Genomic DNA, 22,843 nt, shown 5'->3' with positions numbered 1-22,843 from the left:
AGGGCTGCAAATTCTTTGCCATTCTTCTCATTATATGGTATAGTCTATGGCCCCTTACCCTGCATCTTGGCTGCCTCCCTGACACTGGTGACTTGCTTTTACTGATAGAACGTAGTAGAAACAACACTGGAGCATTTTCAGACCTAGATCTCGGAAGGTCTTGCAGCTTCCATTTAGAGGCTTGCACCACCATTCCTGATATCTTGATGGAAAGAAAGGCCCAGCCAACCTTAACCAGTTCCTATCACCATAGATGAGACTGCAAAGATGTGAGTGAGGCCAACTTGGAAGTTCCAGTCCCAGCTGAGCTCCTACTAAATATAGCTGCATAAGGAACCCCAGCCAATATCACATGGAAAAGAAGAATCACCCAGCTTAGACCGGCTGACCAATAGTATTGTGAATAAATTGTTGTTTTAAGCCTCTATGCTTTATGGTGGTCTGTTACACAGCAATAGCTAACTAATACAGTAGAAGCAACAGAAATCTAGGAGGGCTGGAAATAGATCGGAAACGTAGTACTATGAAAGCAGGGGAAAGAGATATTTCAAGTAGAGGACAATCTACAGTATCAAACATTGTAAAGAAATCAGATAGCAGCTTACATTTAGAAAGTATAGGCATTATCTGTAGTGCCAATTAGCAAGGTGAAATATCTGAATTTGTCATTAGTGTATTCAGTCTATAAAAGGGGTATTTCTTTTTGTCACCTACTGAATGAAGCATCACTGGGAGAATTCCTTTCCTCCAAATTATGCCACTGCTTTCAAAGCAGAATATATGTCGATAGAGCACAATAAAGAAGACAGTCTTTTTCATTATTTGCCACTTTAAAAAAAAAATTATTTTACTATTGAAGTATAGTTGATTTACAATGTTGTGTTAATTTCTTCTGTAGAGCAAAGTGATTCATTTATACATATATATTATTTTTCATATTCTTGGACATTATGGTTTATCACAGGATACTGAATATAGTTCCCTGTGCTATACAGTAGGACTTTGTTGTTTATCCATTCTATATATAATAGTTTGCATCTGCTAATCCCAAACTCCCATCCATCCCTCCCTCCCTCTCCCTCTCCCTTGGCAACCACATGTCTGTCCTCTATGTCTGTGAGTCTGTTTCTGTTTCATAGACAAGTTCATTTGTGTCATATTTCAGATTTCACAAATAAGTGATATCATATGGTATTTGTCTTTCTCTTTCTGACATTATTTGCCACTCTTCATAAAGCTGGATGAAGCCTAAAGTTCTACTGATTTCCTTGCCTTTTCAAGGTCACTCGTAATTTTCCACTAAGGGGCTTTAAGAAGGGATGAACCCAAGGGTTTGTGCCTTTTAAATATTAGGCTTCTGCTTCCTATGCTTAGAGAGACTACCACACTCATTAGCATCTGGTACAACATCTGCTAATATCTTTTTTTGTTTCTATCTCTCACTGATTTTCAAGTTGGTATTCAATTGGGAGTCTGGTTCTTTAAAAATAAAGGCTTTTGAAATGACTGAGATTAAGACAACCATTTAGCCAAACTCTCTACAGGGTTTTGCACCAGGACCTTGGACATTCTTGGACTGTGAATTCTCATTTAGTTTACCAACATCTCAATGCTCCCACTGATAGCCTCAGATGATTCAATCACAAGTTCAGCAACCCCTTATGTTGCTCCTGCTTCCTTAAGAGCTATAATTCTACTTATCATGCTGTCAGTCTGCACTCTTGCAAACTTCCTTCCTTTTTATGGCTCATAAAACTTGTTGGAAATTGGCCTGAATTGCATATCTAGGGAACTTGAAAGAAGAGCCCATCTCATCAGTTTTCTCCTGGATTACCCTCGGGCTATGATGTCTTAACTGAGTTAAAATAGCAGTATTCAATGATTTAAAAAAATTAAGATATTATTTTCTTTTAGAATCATTTATTTATAGTTATCAACTAGATGACACTTGGCATTTGATTTTTATGATTTGGGATAATTTAAAAACTCTTGAAAAGTTCTATTATTTTAAAATTATTATTAATCAGAAATATATCCAAATCTATTAAAGTGAAAATGTCTGTTTAAGTGCAAAGAAAGACATAAAATTTAAACTACGGGGCATTTACAAAGCTTATACCAACTATGTTAATAACAAGCAAACTCTGGTTCTCAAACCAACTCAAAGGGAAGAAAAAGTGGGAATTGTGCTGAGCTCTAAATTTAAAAAAAATGAGTATTCATGCTCTTTTTTTTACAAAGTAATACATATTCACATATATACTGATATTATGAGAGTTATGTCATATGGATATGATGCAAGGTAGACTCTAAGTGCATGGTCAAGCAAATTACCCCAAAGGCCAGGGAACAGAAAAGCTCACAGACCAAATTAAGATACTTGAATTACTCGGTTCATTAAATCAATTTAAACACATAGCAAGAAGAAAGAGGCAAAAGATGTGACAGGAAGGAAAAGTGCAAGCTGAGAAGCAGTCTTCCACCTGAATTCTGTATTATGCAATGTTATATATCCTATCTCCATCTTGCTGCTGATGGTGTGGTTACGAGGACCAAGGGTGATGTTTGAGCAAAGGGGCTTGGCAGATGGAAGGCACTTAGACCAACACACACATACTTTACAACAGAGGCAAGTATTCCTGGCCACAGTTAAAGGTTTAGCCTGATGAGCAGCAATATGTTTCATTTGCCAGGATGTATGTCATTAAAAGGTGGTCAACTTAATAATCCACATATGGAGCATCCCATATGCCTCACATGTATTTAGCATGTGATGCATAAGAGGTGCTTAGTTACACATGCTTTACTTACTTTATCCATGACCAATTTGTCTCATAGGTAACTAACATCTATACCTATATGCATATCTATAGGTCTTATAGTTCTGCCTATGTTTCACACACTACTTGCTTATTCATTATCTTTATACCTAACACAGCTTATGAATTTTGCCTACACCTTATAAGACACTAAGTTACTCATAACTGTACCATTTTCTTGTCTTCCACAGCAGAATTAAATGTTCTCAAATACATGAAACTCATATTACACATTTATTTAGCAAATGTGTATTGAATATCCGACTATGTACTAGGCAAAGTTCAAGTGCTGATGATACAGCAGAGAATGAAATAATTCTCAAAAGAAGACATACAGATGGCCAAAAAGCACATGAAAAGATGCTCAACATCACCAATTATTAGGGAAATGCAAATCAAAACTACAGTGAGGTATCACCTCACACTGGTCAGAATGGCCATCATCAAAAAACTACAAATAATAAATGCTGGAGAGCATGTGGAGAAAAGGGAACCCTTATGCACTGTTGGTGGGAATGTAAATTGGTACAACCATTATGGAGAATAGTATGGAGGTACCTTAAAAAACTGAGCATAGAACTACCATATGACGCAGCAATCCCACTCCTGGGCGTATATCTGGAGAAAACCATAATTTGAAAAGATACATGCACCCTAATGTTCACTGCAGCACTAATTACAATAGCCAAGACATGGAAGCAACCTAAACGTCCATCGAGAGAAGAGTGGATAAAGAAGACGTGGTACATATATACAATGGAACATTACACAGCCATAAAAAAGAATGACATAGCATTATAGATACAGCAATGTAGATACACCTAGAGATTGTCATTCTGAGTGAAGTAAGCCAGACAGAGAAAGGCAAAAATCATATGATATTGCTTATATGTGGAATCTAAAAAAATGGTACAAATGAACTTATTATAAAACAGAAATAGAGTCACAGATGTAGAAAGCAAACTCATGGTTACCAGGGGGAAAAGGAGGGGGAGGGATAAATTGGAAGATTGGGATTGATATATACACACTACTATATATAAAATAGATAAATAATAAGGACCTACTGTATAGCACAGGGAATTCTCCTCAATACTCTGTAATGACCTATATGGGAAAAGAATCTAAAAAAACGTGGATATATGTATATGTATAACTGATTCACTTTGCTGTACACCTGAAACTAACACAACATTGTAAATCAACTGTGCTCCAATTAAAAATTATTTTAAAAATTTACATTTCCCTAAAACAAAAAATTCTGTTTGTTCAACAGAGTACAAAGAAACAAAATCTTCTAATGAATTCTGAGTGGTTAAACCTTTTTATTTATGGTGATGCACATATATACTGATATTATGAGAGTTATATCATATGGATATGATGCAAGGTAGACTCTAAGTGCATGGTCAAGCAAATTACCCCAAAGGCCAGGGAACAGAAAAGCTCACAGACCAAATTAAGATACTTGAATTACTCGGTTCATTAAATCAATTTAAACACGTAGCAAGAAGAAAGAGGCAAAAGATGTGACAGGAAAAGTGCAAGCTGAGAAGCAGTCTTCCACCTGAATTCTGTATTATGCAATGTTATATATCCTATCTCCATCTTGCTGCTGATGGTGTGGTTACGAGGACCAAGGGCGATGTTTGAGCAAAGGGGCTTGGCAGATGGAAGGCACTTAGACCAACACACACATACTTTACAACAGAGGCAATTTCTATTTTAAAAAATATTTTCATGTAATGATCTGTATTTTGTTGGTATTAATTTTACTGAATGTGAAAAAATACAAGTTAGCTTATTTTGAGTATGTTTTCATGGCAAAAACAAAGTGGTTGCACAGTTAAAAGAAAATATAACTTTTCAATGGGACCTGTAGGCAATATAGATAAATGTCACACTTGCAGATGGGATGTTTAGCTGTAGTTAGAAAAGAGTCCCCATCCCGTGTAGGAAGGATTAATAGGTCAAAGCCAGTTTAAATTCAGTGCACTTTGGAACAAAAGTGATACTGATGCAAAGATAAAGATAAGTTCTGACTAGCTCTGAAGAGGGAAAAAATGCAACAGAACAAGACCTTAAACTACTTGTGAGGATTTTAGGCTTTTTAGAATTTAGCTGTAATTACTTAAAAAGACACTAGAACAAAAAGTTATTTATTCGTGAATTTAGATATCAATTTTTCCATTCCATTCAAGTTTCAGATTTTTTCAAAGGTCTGAAATAACAATAAGAATACCAACCAAAATATCAGTATTTTAATTCTTCCAAATGGTACAAAATGCCAGAACAGCTGAATATGGAAAAAAATCTCCAAAGGTATCAAACAATGCACAAAATTGTTTGAAAATGAAAGAGTCAAAGGAAAGTATTTGGACTTGGTTTATAATTATGTTCTCACTCTTCCCCAAACACTTTTTGACTCAAAGACTTTTATGCAAGAGCTAGAAAATGTGCACCAAAAATATACTTGAAACTCTACAATGACATCATTAATATTCTTTGCTTTTTAAAGATTTCACTTTTTGAAAAATGTTATTTCACTTTCTTTTAAAATATTATGGGTTGAATTTTATTCATTTTTATGCTATAAATAGTTTGTTACACTTGAACATTTTATTGTAATTAATTTTACCTAGTAATTATTTTCATTGGAATATTAAGGTATGCTTATTCATATTTTATAGTTAATTTTTATTTGGCATTTTATCATGTTTATAAATTTTCATAGTTTTGTGTATTAAATATTTACTTTCACTGTTTTTTTAAAATCATGGAATCTGAACATTCAAGTTACAGTTTTTGTCATTTTTCTCTTGTATTGCATCACTGGGTATATATCGCTCAAATCTTAGTTAATGGCCTTGAATATTTCCAAATTGCCAAACTTGAGAGTGGCGCTAATACACAAATAGATAAATGTGGCTCTTTGGATGTTTGCATGAGAAGATAATCAGGGAATTCAAATATTCTGAAATTTTAATTCTCATAGGCTTATTTACTAAACTCATGATCTTCCCCCACTGTCTGCTCCACCAGCAGCCTCTTCCATTAGTTGCTAGCAATTCTTCCAGTTGTTGTAAACAAAAATCTTATCATTGTCCTTGATGAAGCTGCTCCTTTTCTCTTGCTATACAATCATCAATAGCAAATCCTGTTGACACTACCTTCAAAATGTACCCAGAAATAGATCACTTCTTATCACCTTCTCTGCAGAGACCCTGGTCTAGGTCTCCATCACTTCACTCTGGATTACTGTGTCCTGGTCTCCCTGCTTTCACTCTGGTGTCCCTACAGCAGCCAGAAAGATCCTCTTAAATGTCAGATCAGATCACATCACTCTCTGTACCCGACCTCCAATGAGTCTTCATGTCTTTTGGAGTCCAGAAATCCTTATAAGGAGATTAGCCTTCACCCCTTGCTGAAGACTCAGGAAGAAAAGGAAAGTCTACTGTATTTACCCATATTTTTGTTTACCATGTTCTTTCTTCCTTCCTGCTGCTCTACAATTTCTCCTTTTATTGTTTCCTTTCTGTTTAGAGAACTTTCTGAAGCCATTCTTTTAAAGTAGGTCTGCGGTCACAAGTTTTCTTAGTTTTCCCTCATCTGAGAATGTCTTGATTTCCCCTTCATTCCTGAAGGATATGTTTTGCTGAATGTAGGATTCTGGGTTAATAGTTCTTTTCTTTCTTTTTTTTTTTCCCAGCATTTAAAAATGTTGTGTCACTTACTTCTGGCCTCCATGGTTTCTGATGAGAAATCCATTGTCATTCAAATTGTTTTCCCCTTATAAATGAGGTATTTCTCCTTGCTGCTTTCAAGATTTTTTTTTTTTTGTCTTTATATTTGAGAAGTTTGACTATAACGTTTCTTGGTGTTGATTTCTTTAGACTTATTCTATTTGGGGTTTGTTCACCTTCTTGAATCTATAAGTTTACTTTTTTGGGGTCCAATTTGGGAAATTTTCAGCCATTATTTCTTTGAATGTTTTTTCAGTACTGCCTTCTTTCTCCTCTCCTTTCAGGAATCTGATGATATGGATATTAGACCTTTTGTATTAACTACAGGTCCCTGAGGCTTTGTTGATTTTTTTTTTTAAGTCAATTTCTTCTCAATTGTTCAGACTGAGTAATTTCTGTTGTTCTTTCAGTTCACTGTTTTTTTTCCCCCCCCTCTGTCCCCTCCATTCTATTGTTGGGTCCATCTACTTAGTTTTAACATTTTCAGTTATTGTATTTTTCAGTTCTAAAATTTCCATCTGGTTCTTCTTTACATTTTCTATTTCTTTACTGAGATTCCACTTTTTTCATTTGTTTTAAGTGTGTTCATAATTGCTTGTTGAAGCATTTTTATCATGACTGCATTAAAATCTTTGGCAGAAAATTCTAATATTCTGTCAGATCTGTTATAGCATCTATTGACTGTCTTTTTTTAGATCTCTCCTGGTCTGAAAATGGTCCTTTGCTAGAGGTGCTTTTATTCTATTCTTTTTTCACATAAGGGAGTTGAGGCTCAGACAGGCTTCAACACACACCTTTGGGAGTGGGAATGAGAGGTGAAACTGGAATCCAAGTGTGTCTGACATAAAAGCCAGGCTCTCAGGCTTTCAAATTATAGACAAAAAGTATAGTGTGGTTCTATTTTTATGAGAAAAAATGTACAGCTAGATATTTCTAGCACAGAAAAATTTTAAGAATAGACTTCAAAATGTTAGCTGGTATTTTTTATGAATATGATATTTGGATGATTCACATTTTTGTCTTTCTGTGCTTTAAATTATCTATAATAATCACTATTTAATCACCTGATTTTGAATAAAGCTCTGAATATCTCACATGTTTGTTTAAACTTAGTTAAAGTTGTGTTTTTGAGGTTTTGTTCCTCATATGAATAGTCAGAAATTATGTGCTCTAAAAGCAACTTATTTAAATCTTAAAAATATGAAATTACTCTTCACTTTTAGAAGCTTACTTGCAGGAAGTAGATTTAACATATTTTTGTCAAGCAGCAAATCTGATATCTGTTTATTTTCTCATATTCTTTATTTTTAATATCAAATTTGTTTGTAGTTAAATTTATTTAGAATTTAGATAACATTATTTTCAAACCAGCATTTTTGTAATAAAAAAATTAGAATATTTCATGGCTCATCTATTCTCTCATCCTCTTCTTTTCTTTTCTCTTCTACAGTCAGTATTTAAAGTAGTAACAGAAACCTTTGGAATGATAATATATTTTTTTCTAATAGACTTGAATGACATGGTATATTTTCATATCATGTTGCCATGACTACCAAACCCTTTAGCTCATCGTCATTTAAATATGTTCACTGTTAAATTAGAGATGTAGCTTAAGCAATTCAGGATACTCTATAATTTTTGTTTAAAACACTGGTTATATGATAAGTCTCAAGTTCACTCTTTCAAAAGAGTAACACAAGAGAGTTGCTGGCTATAAAACATCTATTCTGTTTCCTAATTCCTCCAAAGGCAGTTTGGACAGAAAAAAAAAAAGGCCAACACTTGTCTAATAGAGCTTTTCAAGTTCTGTATAGGAATTTGTAACTCAGATACACAGCAAAATTTATTAATATCATTAAATAAGTCGGAAAGCTTTTTCTAAATTATAAGATGTCTGAATTGATATTGAGACCTCTTAAGCACACCCACATCAGAATATTGAAAAATGCTCAAATGGTAACAAACACCTCTTCCTGGCTGATTTAAAAATGTCTGCCTCGACATGGCACCCCTTCAGCTTCTCTCTGTGTGAAGTTGTGATTGTTGCACATTACGTTACAGGGGGCCCACACTGACTTGCTCAGAGGTGAACTTTGCAGAGAGGAAGCAGTGGCCCTAAATGAAGAACAGTCAGCACCCAAAAATTTATACTTGGTCATCACTTTTCTAGGAGCCTCGTATATTAGGGAATGAAGATACTAATTTACTCTGTGTGTGCATGCCTGAGTGCATGCAGCCATGTTGGAATGAGCCGGTATGGGACCAACATATGATTTTGCGCACTCCGGATTGCTTAAATACGATTTTTTAAAGACTTGACTAGCTTTGAGGAGTTTAATTTTATCCAAATATTGTTCTTTCCAATTAAAAACAAAAATAAAATCTTTCAATAAGTAACAATCTAACAAGGAGAAAGAATTGGTTTGATCCTGGTAACTCAGGTTTGACCTTTAAAATTTTAAGGAATTAAAACACAAAAAATGTATATAGATTCTTCTAATGGCTAATCAGATAGAAATACACATGAATTAATAAAGCAGCACTGAATTTTCTAATACTGTGTTTCACTTTTGATTATTAAAATTTTAAATTTAGCAAAAAGGTCCTACTGTATAACACAGGGAACTATATTCAATATCGTGGGATAAACCATAATAGAAAAGAATATAAAAAAGAATGTATATATGTGTGTAACTGAGTCACTTTGCTGTACAGCAGAAATTAACACAACATACTATACTTCAATAAAAAATTAATTAAAAAATTTTTTTTAAATTAAAATTTTAAATTTAAATAGATGAGATTTTTACTCGGATGAAAACTATAAGATCAGATTCTAAATAAAATGTAAGACTAGAAGGCCCAGTAAATAATTGTGGATAAATGTATGAGAATATCAGGATGGCATGCAGCATATGTTTTTATTAGGAAAACTAATTTTGCATAAAGTCTTAAAAGTTTTTGTTAAAACGGGCTGTTCATAAATCCTAATGCACTGTCTAATCTTCCTACCTCGAATTTCTCTCAAAACAGAATATTAAAAATAATTAACAAGTCAAAGCAGGGAAAGAATTCTAATAATCCGTCACTTTGAATTCCAGGATCACAAACTGATAGTCACTACTTATTGCAAATGACTCCTGATCTTATTTTGATTTTCAGTAAAGCAAATCAATAATAAAATAATTAAAAGTGACCTTTTCATTTAAGTGAAGCAGGTAGAATAAAATATTTAATAGGTTTTAGAAAGCAAACAAAACACTGTGTGTTCTTAGTTGGTTTAAATTTGCTGGAGAGACTGCTTGTCTGTGTAGCCCTTTCCTCTGGAGGGAAAAAGTAGATCAGAGAGCAGTAGTTTGGGACCACTAGGTGTATGGCCACAGTGCTCTAGATTTTCCAGTGGTGTTCCACTGCATAGAATAAAACCCAAACTCCTTCCCTTGGCCCCTTCCTCTGTCTCTGTCTCATATTCTACCTCTTGTGCATCCTTCTCTATTTTCTAGCCCCAGCAGCCTATTTCCATTCTTTAAACATGCCAAGCTCATTCCTACCTCAGGGCCTTTGTACCTGCTTAGGATGAACTTCCTCAGATCTTAACAGCTCTCAATTCAAAGGATACCTTTTAGGTCTTTCCTTGAGAGCCTTGCTAAAATAGCCCTCTCAAGATAATTTGTTCATCTGTTTGTCTGCTTATTTATTTTCCTGTGTTTGTTTTCTGTTTACACTACCTAGAATAATGGACAAGCTTCTTTCAGCACCATGCCTAGAACTGTATCTGACACATATTATGTGCTCAATAAATATTTATAGACTGACTGACTCTCAGGGTGTTTCACGGATGGCTCTGTGACAGTCTGATTTTGTGTAAGAACTAACATTTGCATAATCATTTTACAACTTACCAAGATTTCCATGTACAACATCTTGGTATATTCTTAGACGCTTATATAAACTGAGAGGAAATGAAGGTAATGTGTTGTTGCCCAATTTCTACAGTTTAGAGAAGGAAGAGGTCATGTTGTAACTCCTATCCAGTGGTGTGGTTGATGTCGATTTCATACCTTTCACTGTCATTTGTCCACTTTTCATGAGCCCCAGATGGCAATGATTAACTGACGGGACAGCAACACATGTACCACAGATGGCTGTGTGAACTCTGTTAACAAATCCACCCACATTTGGCATCAGTGCTACCTGATTTGACCACCAAGCTGCTGCCATCACCACTAGGCACAAAGTCACCTTTACCTTTTCATATTAATTCTGCTTAGAATACAGAAAAAATGCTATGTGCTTAAAGCCACTGGATCTTTGTTAGTGTTACAAAATATCACCAAGAAAACTTCTGTCACATAGCTGGAGAACAATCAAGGCTTAGACTTATCACTGGAGTAGGTATTTTGCCTGAAATATGAAGATTTTCTTTTTTGGACTTATGGAATCTTTGGGCTGGAAATCCACTCTTCTAAGTGAGGAAAATAAACAACAGAAAGGCATAGTGATCTGTAAAAATCACTTATCTAGTTGGTGGTAGAGCCAGGACTGAAGGCAGATTGTTGCCCTCCTAGACCTTCCAATCTATACAATTTACGCCTCTTTAGAAGTTAAATCAGACACTGGGTAATTTTTTAGGGCTGGAAGTACTAAAACAAGGAGAACAAGATAAAAATTGAAGTAATTTTTAGGCTGTGATGATACTAAGTGATTTGGATCTAATAAATACACATAAATCATTGATTCACTTGACAAATGTTTATTCTATATCTGTCTTACTGTAGGCTTTATTCTAGACACTGCGGGTACAATGGAGAATATGATAGCATTTCTTTCGCATGGTCAAATGGGGAGGCCAACGAGTAAATGTGTAATTTCAATGGATCGCACTAGGTGCTGTGATAAAGACCAGAACGAGGGAATGCAGAGACATGACATTCAGGAAGGGTTATCAACCCCAGTCAGTGGTGGTGCCCAGGAAGGGTTCCCGGTAAATACTGATTCCAAGATGAGATCTAAAGGATAAGCAAGAAATAGTTGTGTGAAGAGGGAAAATGTTCCAGAGAGAGAGAAGAATATGCATGTCAGTGTGGATGCATTAATATATCTTCCCATTCACTACGGCCAAAATACAAAAATAAAATAACAATAATTTTTATTCTTCTATGATCTTGTGAACCACAGTTCCTTGCATGGAATCACACATGGCACTTGAGTACCTGGATCGCCTTAGATGTATTTGTGTCGGCACTATCACTTTATAACAGATTCAACATCCTGGCTAAGTGGGTTACAGCAAGATTCCCCTGGCTGGAACTGTACAGGGGCAGGGCTTTATGAACTTCGAAGAAGGCCAGGTTCACATCCATCTGGATCACCTCCACACCTTCCTCAGAAAGTCTTTGGTGCCTATCACCACTATGTAATTAAAAATAAGCACATTAAGGAGGCACTGTGCCTGACAACCTTAATACCCTGTCACAAATGAGCAACATAATTTTATTCTTGCTCTAACTGCCTTAAAGCGTTTAGGGAATCTTTGTAAATTAACAACGCTGAAAATGAAAAGCAAGTGAATCGCTTTTCTCAAAACCTATATGTTTATAAACCATCTTCACAATAATCACAATCATCATACATTAGAATTTTCTTCCCTAAGGATAATCAGAAATAGATGTTAATCACAACCAAAGCTGAATGCTCCATATGTTTTCTTTCAGTCTTCGACCAATTGATGCATTCATTTCAGATATTTGTCAAAATCTCACGTTTCTAGTTTCATCAAATCAGCCAGAATAAGTTTGAGTAGACATATTGCTTCCTTCTTTCATTTAAAGGTAATTATGGAAAGCCATCAATTTCCTGAGCCATCCATTTATTGCTAGGTACGGGGACATAGTAGGTTCTTGTCTGCAAGGAATTTACAGCAAGGGAAGAGTAGAACTGGAGGAGATGCCAGGAAAGAGGGCACCCATGCCATAGTGGGCTGGATCTTTTAGGCTCTACACCCCAGAACTACTAAATCAGAATCTTGGGAGGGTTTAGCCTTGAGACTCTGCTTTAAAAAAACAACAAGAACAAAAAACGCTTAGATTATTCCCACACATGTTCAAGTTTGAAACCCTTTTCTTTGGCAATATCAGAGGTCACTGAAGAGCTTTAAGCAAACGAGCAGGGTGAGGGGTTAAATGTTTTAGGAGAAGTGCTCTGGTAGCCATGTGAGGAGAGGCAGGAGATTTTAATTTTCCAATGCAAACTGGACCAGTTTTTTGACATGGCATCAATTATGGGATGAAGGATGGGGTGAGATGAAATAACATTTAGGATTCAGATGAAGAATTAGTTTCACACCTTATTGGATATTTTAACTGGTTGAAAGTTTAATATTTTATTTATTTTGTCTTTTTGAGAAAGCTTACTCCATTGGATCAAAATAGTTTAGTTAAAATATCAGGTCACAAAGGTGATAATGAATTGGAACTAGGCAAGCACAGACAGGGAGGGCACAAGAGTCAAAGCAAGAGACAAAGAGGATGAAATCTAGGGCAATAGGAACAGGATGGGAAGAAGGGAGTCATATAATAACAAGGGAAACATTAAAGGACTTGGTCCCCAATTGGATGGAAAAGACAGGAAGCAAAATAGTTGTGATTTTTTTTTACATAAAAATTCATTATTCTGGAATTATTTGAATATGGCACTGATTCAATATGATTTATCTTAATGAGATCACTTTACAGAATGGTTCAATGGAAAACAGACCAAAAGAAAGTACAGTTCAGCATCACCCTTCACTGTTCTGAAAACAAACTGCATTGATGACAGAGTTTATGCATCAGCCTTGGATTCAGGGCTGGCTCCTCTGCTTTGGGCCTCACCACGCCGTGCAGCAATTGTGTGCTTGTGCGCCTGCTTCTTGCACTGCGCCAGGAGCACCTCAGCGGTAGGACCCACGCTCGCTCTTCTGTTGCTACTGTGATGCACACAGACTAGGCCTTCCAATCTTGGTTTTAGAATACACAAACTGATTAATTAATTGCGGTGCTGATTGCAAGTAGCACTTTCTGGCTTAAAATAACTTCCAGAAAGCCCCTACTGCACGCCTCTGCTTGCCGTAAGGCCATCCTTAAATACACTGTCCTCTGGCAGTATCCTTGTCCTAGAAAATCCACATGAAAGGCACTCCAGGCAGTCACACGGTTACTTAGGACACTGAATGTCCTATCGGGGAATAGTCTGAATGTGAGAGCCCCCGCGTGAACTGTAGCAGATGGCTTTCCAGATGTTTTTCTTGGTCAACAGCCACCATCGGTTTGACTTTGGAGATATGACCTGGGTTTGCCCATGGTCTTTCAGATTGAATTCCGCAAAGCTTTTGCATAAATGAGTGAAAGGACTGCTAGTTGGAAAGATTAGTTATACTTGCTTCATAGAAGTTAAAGAAATAGGATTTTTTTAAAGCACTGGATTTGTTTTTGAGACGTAAGTTGCTAACATTCTCCAGTTCAAGACAAGTCTAGAATATTAGAACTGAATGGGGCCCGGAAGATGATTTAATTCAGTCCCTATCTTATAAATGAGGAAACTCAGTCCCACGCAAGCTAGGCGAGGTATGTAAGGTCTGTGAGTGCAGAGGTTTAGAATTTAGTTTTTGCAGCAGTTTGTCTAAGGTACAAGGATTCTGCTTTAGGCTTATTTTGATTAAGTGCTTATTTTACTTTCTCATTTACACCTATTGTACATTTCTTCTTAAATTCCTTCTATTTCTTTGGTGCTCATGTTCATTTTCTCTGTGATTTGCGGTTAATAAAGTTCAGTCAAATGGGATGACTCTAATATAAACCAGCCAATATCATTATTGGTTATTTGGTGAACACCAAGTCCATTTCTATGCAAGTCAATCATGTCTGTGATGTACAGTGAAATGAGAAAGAAACTTCTACGGTTCAACAAAAATGTCTACTCAGTGGGTCTGATCTTGAGTTAGTGCAAAGCATTTGTAACTACCACTTATTTAAATGTCAGGACTCTGCTTAAGCCTTTCACATATATCTTCATATTTAATCCTTATGGTGAGCCTATGAGGTAAGATTATCCTCACTTTACAAATTAATAAACGGAGGCTCAGGAATTTAACTTGCCAAGGTCACACCATTAAAAACTCACAGAGCTTGGCTGATGGTCTGGGACCCAAATCTTCGTGACTTTGTAGACCCCGGCCTTACCCATCGTGGAAACTCCTAAGAAGCCCATGGGCTGCCATGTGAATTTCTTCTCAGAGGGTCAACAAGGTTCACGGAGAGTGAGAGGGTTGCGAGGTATTTCACAGTGGCAGTGGTTTCATAGACTATGGGGTCATTAAAACCAAAAGAGGAAGAAAATAATTGGATTCTAAGTCTTTGCTTGATCCAGCAGAAAATGCTTATGTAAAGCAGATTTGGGGGATGTATGGAAAAATATTGTATGTGGAGGCTGTGTCGCTCCTTGAAAGCAAAACGCTATGATCGGGTTAATGTTTCCACATTACGTGGCCCTCTCCTAAGCTGTGCGCTAACCACAGTGTAGTCCCCCGGACCTCCTCCCCTTACTTTCATTCCATTCCATCCCCTACCTTTCTGGTAATACAGGGCTCCTTGCCACAGCCTTTGTTGCCATGTTTTATGCCAGGTTAAACAATAACAGCAACCTTGCAATTATAAATTTTAAAGATTAATGATTTAGCTTTAAAATTTTTCAATGGTTGAAAACATTCATAGAAAAATCATAAAAGTACTTTATTTCTATATATTAGACCAAACTTCTGCAACTATGTGCATCTTAGTTTGTATTATATTTCCTTTTTATTGTATATATTTTATTTCACCAGAAGTATAATGAGAAAGATTTCTTAATGGTTTCAGTTTTTTGAAAAAAAAAGTAAATTCTGCATCAGTAATCAGGGAAGATGTAAGAAATGTCTCCAAGTCCACATTCTAGCTCTGCCCCTGGCATTTTCTGCGGCCTTGGCTCAGACAAATCTGAATCTCTTGAGATATATATTTCACTCACTAAAAACCTAAATACCTAGCTCTTTCAGAATCTGTGAACTTAGAAGATCCTGGAAAAACATTTTAACTACATAATAACATAGGACAAAAATGGAGGGATAGGTTTAATTCCTCATCCCCTTAAAAAAATCCTCATCCAGGATCTGAATGCTTTGGGAACACGGTTATTCAGTTATTCAGTCTTTAGAAAGGTTGCCTGCCCACCTGCCCCTGTGCCTCATGCAAACCACTAGCAGATTTTGATGTGTGCTTACGAGGGCAGGCAAAGCACTATCTTCTGTGTGTGTGTGTGTGTGTGTGTGTGTGTGTGAGAGAGAGAGAGAGAGAGAGAGAGAGAGAGAGAGAGAGAGAGAGAGAGTAAATCTTTATTCTCATTCTGGATTTTAACACGAAACATCTAAACAGACTGACTTGTGAATGACTTTTTACATATCAGCCTACTGAACTGGAGAAACAAAAATGTCCTCTTCCTGGGTTTTTGACAATATGGCAACTCTAATGTGATGTGTATTTATAAATCTTCCCTACATCCAGAACAAAGGTTTAACTTTGTATGTGATATCTTTCATTCACAAAATATTTATATAGAACTAATCCTAGTATGTGTTTGGGATGAATTAACAGAGTGAGAAAAGAAAGCAATTAGCATTTAGAAAATGCCAAGCTCCAAGGTTTCACCAAAGAGCAGTTAAAAAAAAAAAGTGATTTAGGCACTAACCTGGTTTATTAAGTAGAAAGAACTCATATGTTTATGAGTTAGCAAGACCAATATCAGATAACACATTCTATAAATAAAGGGGAGCTAAAAAAGAAGTCCATGCTACTTGCCAGAAGGGAAGTAACAAGGGGTACTCAGTCTAAGAGAAAGTTGAGACACTTATTTTAAAAAAGCAGCCAGCCTCTCCCCCCAAGATAAACATGAAAGTTACAAATAACTAACATTTACTGAGCACTGTGGTATGAGCCACTCATTGAGGTAAGCATTTTAAAGATATTGAGACAGGAACAAGTATAATCCAGTTTTACAGATGAGAAAGCTGCGGCTCAGAGATGATGAGTAACTTTGCTCAGTGTCATCCCGCTAGTAAAAGGCAGAGCCAAGGCTGACAGATTCTGAGACCCACAGTCTTAACTACTGGAAGCTCTGAAATCTCGAGAACTGGAAAATTCTTAGAGAGTTCTACAAAAGGCCTGAATTAAAAAGATATGCTGGGGAAAAAGAAATGTAACTGCGTAAGTGGGTGAGTAAAAGAATAGGTATGATAAAGGTTAGAAAGGTTTGAAATTACATATAATTAATAAAAATAAAACTGAGTCTTTGGGAAAGTTGAAATAGAAATATATTCATTCCTATGAATATACTCCTATGAATTATTATGGACTAAGGTGATCAAAAGGTACAAACTTCCAGTCCTAAAATAACTAAGTCCTGGGGATGTGATGTACAGCTTGGTGACTATAGTTAACAACACTGTGTTGCACATTTGAAAGTTGCTAAGAGAGGACATCTTAAGAGTTCTCATCACAGGAAAAAAATTGTAACTGTATGTGGGGATGGATGTTCAGTAGATTTATTGTGGAGATCATTTTACAACACATAATATTGAACCATTATGTTGTACATCTGAAACTAATATAGTATGTCAATTATATCTCAATGTAAAAAAAAAAAAGATATAAAGCCCCCCCCCCGAAAAGAAATATATTTATTCCTTATTTTAGTACAGGAAACAAACCTATTTAATATAGCAACACGAAAACTATGTATTCCATGAAACAGATTCCCTATTGAATAAGCGCATTTAATATATTCACTGGAAGTTTGTTCAGAAAACAATTATAAATCTATTAATTGAATTTTCTTTTAAATATTTTCAATTCCTATGACCATCTGAGCTGCACACTGCTTGCTGCACTGTGATCTAACATTGTTAGTTTTATCAGCTTTTAAGAAAGTAATGAAAGAGGGAAAAGGAGAAATCATTATAAGAAGGCCAGTAAACATTTTATGAATTTTTGAGTTAAAGTATCTCACTGGGCTGAGTCTATGAAGGAAGCACTCATTTTGATTCTTTCAATAGCATTTTTTGAGGCTTATTGAGTGCTGGGTACAGGAAGATGAGTAAGATGTGACTGATGCTTCAAGGAATTCTCAGTGTAGAAGAAGATAGTGGGAGAAAAGCCATGATAATCAGATCACATAGGTTACCTAAATTCAGATTGTGGTTCCTCCAATTCCAAGTTACAAACAACCTTGGGAAAGCTGTTTAGCTTTTCTGGGCCTCAGTTTCCTCATCTATAAAATGGGGACACCGTTAGTACCTATATCATTGGATTATTATGAGGAAGACTTGTGTTAAAACAAGAAAGAGATTAGAAAATGCCCTGGTACATTGCAAGCAATCAACCAATGCCAGCTGCCATTATTAGACCCATGATGGATGGCAGAACAGATGGAAACACAGAGAATAAAGAGCCTGATTACCTAGCTATGTGAAGGAAAACATCCCAGAGAGCTGATAGAATATGGGTAGGCTTGGTGATTAAGATGAGTTCAGGGTAGAAGAAGCAGTGAAAACAAAGGTAAAGGGCAGCAGACATTTGGAGGTAAATGGCCCCTAGCAGGTATGGTTGGATGCTATAGTGTGAGCGTCAACTGTGAGGGAGGGGTTCTGGGGCTAGAGCCTGGTAGCCTGAATCCTATAAGTCAGTGCCTTCCAAACAGTGTTCCTTAGAGCCCTAGATGAAAGGTTTTGTGGGATTGCCTCAGACACTGCTAAGGAGAGTCTTGGGTGGGAATGGTGCCAGGTCCCCTCCCTAGCTCTAAGCAGAGCAGAACTGCTTTTATCTCTCTTATATATTGTGTTTTCACGTAAGATTTTTGTTTGAATAAAAGGATCTGCTCCTTAAAAACTATTTGAATTTAAAAAATGATCAAGGATGGATAAACAACAAGGTCCTACTCTATAGCACAGGGAACTATATTCAATATCCTGTGATGAACCATAATGGAAAAGAATATGAAAAAGAATATGTATATATATATATGTATAACTGAGTCACTTTGCTGTACTGCAGAAATTAACACAACATTGTAAATCAACTATTAAATAAATAAATAAATATCCACTGAAGTTTTGATCAAGGAAGAAACATGGCGGGCTTGAATTTTAAAATAATTTTGTGATTCCTTATTTTTTTTAGCAAAGGTTATAAAACCCCTTGGTATGAATTTTTCTGATAGATAGGAAGTCAGTATTGCTATACTTCAGGCTTTAACGGTATTGCTATACTTCAGGCTTTAACAGGACTGGGGTAGGGTAGAAGTGATGAGCGATCACGTGCCATGCTGAGAACCAGGCAAAGCTCTCAGTGGCATTGGTACCACCCCTTGGGGGTGCCTTGTGAATCTCTGCAGATGGTTTTGGTTGTCATAAAAATGGAGAGGGTGCTCTGGCATTTAGTAGGTGGAGGCCAGGGACGCTAGACACTCTGCAATGTACCGAGTAGTCCCCATTCTACCTGGTTTTCACATATGCATGAAGGTAAAACACCCGGGTATAATTACAGAAGCCTGTAACCTAACTTTTTTACACAGAGTAAAACACAAAGTAATTTTGGTATGGTTCTAGTGTATGCTGAATTTATCAGGAATGGAACTGCTGTGTGAATGGAGGAAATGCTGTATTTTGTTCAATTTTTTTTTTAATTTGCCAGGAGTTGTTCACTATTTTGAAAAGTAACATCACAAGGCATTTGAGTTTCCAATACACCCACCCATATCAGTCAGGCTTTGTAGCTGCCACATTCACTATGAGTCTCCAGTGAGTCTACCTCTGGATAGATGCAGGTGTCTGATTACTTCATTATGTCACCTATGCAGTTGTACTCCAGGGGCATTTATGTATTTTTCCCTTATATTACAGGCAGAGCATTATATTTGTTTCTTTAAATAGTCTGTGCAGGTACTTCATCTTGGAATTTCTTTGAGGCAAATAAAGATGTCTCATAAAATATTTGCTATAAAAATGGGGCTTGGAGTATGACAGGGTTGAGAGCCAGTGTGTCAAAGTAACACAAAAGTATTTTCAAACCACTCAGTTTCTCTTATACTATGGTGGATTGGGAATCAAGTTCATTTCTCGATTTGACTTTAACTTTTCCAAACAGAGGCCATTTTTATTCACATGTTGTAGAAAATGATGGAGGGTGATAAAGCACTCCAAAGGCAAGAAGACCATTGTGTGCATTCAACACAAGGGCTGGGCCATTAAGGGGCAGAGGGGTTCATCCGGCAGGTCCAGACCACAGTCCTGGGCAGGATGCTCCAGGTTATTGTATGTCTACAATTTGGGAAAATGCACTTCCAGCATCAGGTCCTATTCCAGCTGCGTGTCTTGACATCCAGTCAAAAGTAATTTCAGGAAGTGATATATTACAACTTCCCCTTTTTTGTACTGGAGGCAAACAGTTTTTAATAATTTGTTAATATATATTGTAGACATATAATCACAAATATGTAACTATTCATTACAGGTCAAATTGCCCAGCATTTAAAAAGAGTCAAAATATAAATTCTTTTCAAAAATTACCATGTTTTAAAAAACAGGCAAATCTTAATTTTCTTCTTTGGTCTTTCATCACTTTGGTCTGATATTTTCATCAAATTGTGCCAGTTCATCAATAATGCTTTTGCCAGCATGTTATTTATATACGTCCAAAGCAGGATGTTGCCAACTCCTTTGAGACAACCTGGGTCTATAGACCTCTCAACAAATTGACCTCAGGATGGACTATTTGGTTACTTCATATGTTTGTTATTCTTCGACAAAAGCTTCTCTGGAGGCTGCATCAAAATGCTTTTTAGTCCAGACGTGGCCCCATGCTTACTAACTGGCCATTTTATGTTACAAGTACACTTCTAAGTGTTAATCTTCTGCTTACATAAGATAAACTGGAACACTAAAATTTTTTTCCAAAGAAAATGAAGATGTGGATTTATAATGGGATAGGAAGCAGGGAGAAGGAGAGAGAGAGGTCATGCTTTCTACTCACTAACTTTCCATTAATAAACTAAGATAAATTCTTGCTTTATAACTCGAATGGGTATTTGTGAGCAGTCTGCTGGCAGGCACCATCTTAATAACAAGTAAAAATATTTGATTCACAGTCCTAGAGGCCCTTCCTCTTTTAATACCAATGTGAGTTGTATCTAATATATACGCAATCCTAGTAACTGGTAGTTTACGTAGGTCTTGAGACCACTTATTGCTGTTTACTGTGGTTGTGTCTTTAATTAAAACAATAATTTCCGTGGATAAATAAAACAGCAAAGCTTAATTCAGAACTAGTTAATATCCTACTTCCAATTTATCTAACTATTAGGATTAATGGCAAAAAGTAAATGTTATAATAATCAGTCATTACTTTTTAATCTTTCTTTAGCAATGTAATGAGGGGAACAATTTTTCTGATTAATCAGAGGTCCTTGTGGCACAGACATATATACACTACCAAATGTAAAATAGATAGCTAGTGGGAAGCAGCCGCATAGCACAGGGAGATCAGCTCGGTGCTTTGTGACCATCTAGAGGGGTGGGATAGGGAGGGTGGGAGGGAGATGCAAGAGGGAGGAGATATGGGGATATATGTATACATGTAGCTGATTCACTTTGTTATACAGCAGAAACTAATACAACATTGTAAAGCAATTATACTCCAATAAAGATGTTAAAAAAATAAAATGATTCACCCCAAAGGCTTTTCTAGATAACTAACTAGATCATAATATCTAACTATATTCTAACTACAACCCAAATATCTAATAAAATAATTCTGAAGTAGATAATTCTTGTGACTTTTAAGAATTCTAATTAGGCAATTAGGTATCTTGAAAGAAAGATATTTGTTAGACCCTTTTTGAGCTCTCAGTATAAGGATTTTGGTCTTAATCTTAAAATATGTATTTGAAAAATATGTATTCACCCTGAGCAAGGTATTGTGCAAGGTGCTAATCTTGTTCATGTGTATCTCTCAGTGCTGGGCTTACTGGGAGTCAGTGGGAAGAACTAAAGAATGTAATCTGGGGGTGAAGAAGGGGCCGGCCTTTGAGCGACAGTGACGCAAGATGGCGGCCACCACGGGCTAGGGAGTAAAAGTCCCTCGCAATTTCCCACTGTTGGAAGAACTCGAAGTAGGCCAGAAAGGAGTAGGAGATGGCACAGTTAGCTGGAGTCTAGAAGATGACAAAGACACGACACAAGATGCACACGGATGATAATTGGGCCTCTAAGAACAGTTAATGAAAACTGAATACACAGCCTTAAAATAGAATGTGGACCTAAATACCCAGAAGCACCCCCCCTTTGTAAGATTTGTAACAAAAATTAATATGAATGGAGTTAATAGTTCTAATGGAGTGGTGGACCCAAGAGCCATATCAGTGCTAGCAGAATGGCAGAATTCATATAGCATCAAAGTTGTCCTGCAAGAGCTTCGGCGCCTAATGATGTCTAAAGAAAATATGAAACTCCCTCAGCCTCCTGAAGGACAGCGTTACAGCAATTAATCAAAAAGAAAAACCACAGGCCCTCCTTTTACCCCCCATTCAACTTAAGCAGTCGTCTTCATTTTCCACAGTAGTAAATTTTCTAGATACGTCTTGTAGACCTCAAAGTACTGGAAAGGAAGCTCCCATTCAAAGGCAGTTTATCGTAAGATACTGTAAATGATACTAATTTTTTGATACTCTTTCCATTTGAAATATATAAGCTGTGCTGTAACAAATCATCCTGTCAAGTGTAACCACTGTCCACATAGTTGAAATTCTGGGATCAAGAAAGTATATTTAAATCGATTCCCATCATAACTGGCGGGGCACATCTAACTCAACTGTCAAAAGACACATCCTGCAATCACCTTGCTGCTGATTACATGGCCTGGGTTCTCTGCCTTCTCCCCCTTCCCCTCCCCCTGCCTCCTTCCCTCCCTGCAACAGCCCTCCAGCTGGGGGTGGCTTCTTAGAGTAGATGTGAAGGTTTCAGGTCACAGCCTGTGGGACTCCTGCTGGGTGTGTGTGGGGTGCTTCGTCTGCACCCCTGGTTTCTTTCTTTAAGTCTTAAATGCTGCCCCCCTTCCAAGCCATCATCCTCTCCCCACTCTCCACTACCACCCTTGGCCGAAGCATAGATTGTAACCCCCTCGGCTCTCCTCTGAAATTGGCCTTTGGTGAGGAATTCAG

General features: G+C 36.7%; 1 pseudogene; it reads left to right on the top strand.

Moving 5' to 3' along the window:
* Positions 1-21,730: 21,730 nt before the first annotated feature.
* Positions 21,731-22,171, top strand: LOC118898550 (annotated as a pseudogene).
* Positions 22,172-22,843: the final 672 nt, after the last annotated feature.

This window comes from Balaenoptera musculus, chromosome 7, assembly GCF_009873245.2.
Source record: "Balaenoptera musculus isolate JJ_BM4_2016_0621 chromosome 7, mBalMus1.pri.v3, whole genome shotgun sequence".
Classification (NCBI taxonomy): Eukaryota; Metazoa; Chordata; class Mammalia; order Artiodactyla; family Balaenopteridae; genus Balaenoptera; species Balaenoptera musculus.
The sequence above is the reverse complement of the archived record's forward strand: the minus strand, read 5'-3'. Positions and strand labels throughout refer to the sequence as shown.